The sequence below is a fragment of the Lagopus muta genome, chromosome 3 (assembly GCF_023343835.1).
Source record: "Lagopus muta isolate bLagMut1 chromosome 3, bLagMut1 primary, whole genome shotgun sequence".
NCBI lineage: Eukaryota > Metazoa > Chordata > Aves > Galliformes > Phasianidae > Lagopus > Lagopus muta.
The window spans coordinates 8,418,937-8,423,559 of NC_064435.1; positions in this window are offsets into that span (position 1 = coordinate 8,418,937).

Below are 4,623 nucleotides of genomic sequence, written 5' to 3' on the forward strand. Positions count from 1 at the left end.
CAGTAGAAAAAGCAAACCAAAAGATTACGAAAATAACTCTTTCAAAATCCATCATCTTCATTTTACTTGACTTACAAGGAAACCAATCAAAGGAATTGAAGCACACACTCCCTACGTTCAGAAAAAAGTTCAATCTTTAATAGTGAACCAACCCCATTAAGTTTAAAAGTCAACTGCTTCATTTCATTCGCAAAATAATCATCTTCAAGATGTTACAGGCAGGCAACTCTTCCCTTCAATAGGAATTATTTCTAAAAAGCAAGGTAAGACACTTCATCTTACCACATGAACAACACAGACAAACAGCCACACAGCCTTTAAAGTTGCTATCACACTCCAGTCTTTGAAAGCTAAATACATATTAAGAAGAGTTTCATTAAAGAGACAACTTTAAGGCAACATTCAAAGGAGAAAAAAACCAGCCTGTAAAGACTGACACGCCATATGCTTTCTGGTTCTATTAACCTTGTTACAAACAAACTTTGTGGTTTTGCCCAACAGAAAAGCCCACCGTGCTTCGTATTTACGTAAGATTGCACAAAATGTGAGTGAACTCGGTGGCAAGATTCCCACTCACTCCTGAGACCAGGAATCTTTACAACATGTCATGTGTTCCGATGGAAAGAAGCCAAAGTCTCTTCATGCCCTACTCAAAGGAGCAGGAAGAAATAATGACTGTTCCCTTTCCATCTCTATTTTTATAGCTCCTCACTTTTTCTTCACTTTCACCCTTCAGTTGGAAATAACAGTAAAGGGGTAGCAAGTATTTTAGCATTCTGGGGACAGAAGGGAGGAGAGAAGGAAGATGCTCTTTTGCATCATTGAAAACTAGCTGAGTATTCAGAAACCATGATACCAAGAATTAGCAATTTGGGAGCCACTCAATAATATCCTCACCTGCTTTCCTTCTTGAAGCGGGAGGTTTAGCAGCTTGAGTCAAGATCAAGTCCTCAAAAAAATGTTTTCTTTCATCCTCACTGGGAGATTGGATATTGAAAACTTCTCCAAAATCACTGTTGAACAATGTTTGTACCTAAAGCACAAAGAGAAAACTGTAGGATAAACTGGTAACGTTGTGACATTCACAACATCTAAGACCACTCACTTTGTACCGACTTCCCTCGCTGCCCTTTAATTTTAACCTGCATAGTAGCTAGAGAAGGAAGAGAAAGGATTCAGTTCAGTAGACCAGAGAGAGCTTTCTAATAACTTTTTATTTCTGTATTTAAATAAGGTCTCAATTTGCACGCTTCTAAGGTGCAGTCTATTTTTCTATCTTTACTATCAAGAGGTAGGGAAAGAATTTCAATATTATCTTAGAAGGAATTGATTTACCAGTATAAAAACTTCTGTGGAAACTTAAGCACTCCCAAAGCATTTCCTAACAAACACATCGAGGCAATACCGTCTTCCCCTTGAAGCACTGAGACAAAGGAATCAGAGTGAAAACAGCACGTTTCCATTCTGAACACTTGAATGCAGACTCTTAGAAGTCTGCAAAGGATTCATCAGTAAGCACATGTACGCTTATTGAAGTTCAGTTAGAAATACAATAAAAGTTGGATTTCAAAGTTACTTAGAAAGAAGTTGGAACTCAGCTTCCGATTTGAATCTTTAGCCTTTACAAAGAAAGGGATGGATTTTTTTTCCTAGAAGTGTAGCAATCTTAACTTATTCTAAATTACATTTAATTACTAGCATTTCATCCACCCTACTATGCAATGGCAGTACATCACAAGAAATGTTCTCACTAAAAATATATTTTTGCTACCTCCATTGTAAGGACTGCACAGTCTGGACAAAGTAGATACCCAACTGCCTTGCAGTCACTCAAATTATTGTCTGAAGTAAATTTACCTTACCTGCTTGTGAGAAGGAGGGGAAACATTGGGTCAAAGTTGGTCATTTGACTCAAAAAACACTTGAGGCAAATGCTTTCAGCATTTTCATTCTAAGCAAATCTGAAGGGATTTGTTAGGGAGCCTAAATCACGACAGTATGCATTTTCAGAAAGCACAGTACTCCAGTGCCTCAAGTGTTCCTCAAACAACAAGAAACTGAATGAAGAGTTAAGAGAAGCATTGACAGAAATACCTCAGCCGGGAGAGCTGTGTGACAGACATCTGATGTTGCAAGCAGCAAGACTGGAGCAAATGATGGAATGTTCCGAATTAGTGATAGAAAGGTAGCTTTCAGCGTAGCTCCAACACTGTCCCACCACAAATGGATGTGTGGGATATAAATTATGCTTGGTGCTGTCCTCTGAGCTTCTCGGATCAACTAGCAAAACAAAAGGTTGGATGAGACAACTCAACCACGTGGAATAGGCTGCTAATCCATAAGTCTACGTATCCATCAAACTATCCTAGGAAATGCATGTACACAAAGCCAAACCAAAATGAGAGAACTCCAGAAGAGCCTTGCAACTCAAGCAGTGTGGTGGCGTGCCAGAAGAACCAAGCCTAACCCCTCAGCAAGCTGTTTTAGTATAGCTCAATTCCTACATGATTGTGGCTGCACCACTTTCAATTCAGAGTAGACACGTATCCAGGTCAGTCTGCAGCACAGTCTGAAGAAACAAAGGCTTAGGTGAAAAGACGAGGGCTGCACTGCAAAAGAATCCTAGTTTTAATTCATATTTTCTGGTACATTTTCGTGAGGTCTTCAGCCTGAACAAATGGTTCTGTAACTCAGTTTCTCCTCAGCAAAGGATTCATCAGATCAGACAACAAGCTCAGGAAGTCCAACAAGCCACTGCCCACATATGGCACAGCACACAAGAGGACATGCATCTACCACATGGCAAGCATCCTTACACGACACATTTCTCTGGGCACTCTTTCATGCTGTCAGCATTCAGGTTGCACCAGCTGCAAGATGGGAAGCGTATATCCAGGCAGTGACTGGACACCATGGTTCTAAGGCCACAGACACAGCCATCACACAACAAAAAAGGAAATGTGGGACAAAGGAGTAACCAGTCACATATCATGCCTGTCCTTACTTGTACTGCTCTCAAATGCTTCTAAGAAAGAAGAAAAGTGACTCCCAACAACAGATTTTTTGCCTGAAAGCAAATTGGCTCTAGGATCTGTTTGTTTCTTCTAGTTAAGAAAAACCTCTCCACTGTACAAATGCAAGTGTTGTGATTTTTAATGCACTTACTGCATGTACTGCAGCAGCACAAAACATAGAAGATGGACGTGTAACAAACATAGAAAACTATCAACAAAAAACCCAGACACTTCCCTGAAACATTGGTTGCCTTACAAATATAACAACAACAACAAAGGATACAGAACTGCAGAATATGCAGTCTGATGCAGAGCCATCTACTGGGAGCACAGTCTTAGAAGGTAATGAAAATTACTTTCTGAATCCTATTGAGATGAGCAGGATTTCCTGCCACAGAGAGAGGATTGTTAGCAGCATCTTTCAGATTCCTGAATTGCATTCTTACTGTTAAATTTGCAGTGAAAACTACGGCCATGTACAACATTCCTACTGTGTAGGACTAGATTAAAAGAAAAAAAAGGTGATTTTTCAGACATGAACAGAACAATAATGCCACTGCCACTAGCAGTGAATTTTGCTCATCTTGCAACTCAATTGACTGTTTACATTTAATTAATGAGATTGTGAGATTAAAGAGTAAAAAAAAAAAGATACCTGTGCACATGTCTCTTCAGGTGATGACGTGTTAACAAATAAAACTGACATGTCCAGAGTATGAACTGGAAACATTTCCAGAGCATGCAAAACAGCAGGTGCCAAGTGGGATGCCTGGCCATATCCTGCCTTTCCTGCTAACAGCAGATGTGGCCTGCAGGATGTAGGCTGCCAGTAAGCTTTCCTAGAAAAAGAATAGTAAAAAAAAAAAAAAAAAAAAAAAAAAAAAAAAAAAAAAAAAAAAAAAAAAAAAAAAAAGAAATAGACACAAAGATGCTCAAAGTATTTCTTTTCTACATATGCATATATTTACAATACTCTTCATATTCCAGCAAGTCAAGCTCTGTGACCAGGAAGTCTATCAAAACCCATGTTCTTACAAACTGCATACTGCCCCCTAAAACATCCTACTAATCCCTGTCATATCTGCCACTCATCCTGCTCTTTTAATTAACGGCTCCTAAATTTGTGCATGGAGGTTGTCCAGCTAAATACACACCTGACAACTGGCTAGTTACCTGAGATGAAGTAGCACAACAACTTCCAGCACACACCCATCTGGATGTCACTGTCAGCCAGACACTAACCTTCAGTAGGGCTCTCATTCAAGTTATTGAGTTTTGACTACATCTGTCAAATTTAGCTGACGTGGCCATAATTACTGGAGGAGGTAGGAAGAAAGGAGCAGAGCAACGCTGTTAGAAAAGAATGGGTGTGGGCACTGAAATGCATTGGCCATATCTAATGGAGCACAGAGTTGGACTCCTTGAGTTACAGCAGTATATTACATACAAACAAAATATTTCTTTATAGGGCAGAAAATTTTCTGAACAGCGCAGCAATAGGATTGTGAAAAAAAAAGTCTGATTTGGCTGCAATAACATCATCTAACATCTGAGCTGTGGGCTTGACTTCCACATGAGAACATTAACAGAAGTTAGTGGCTGAATGGTA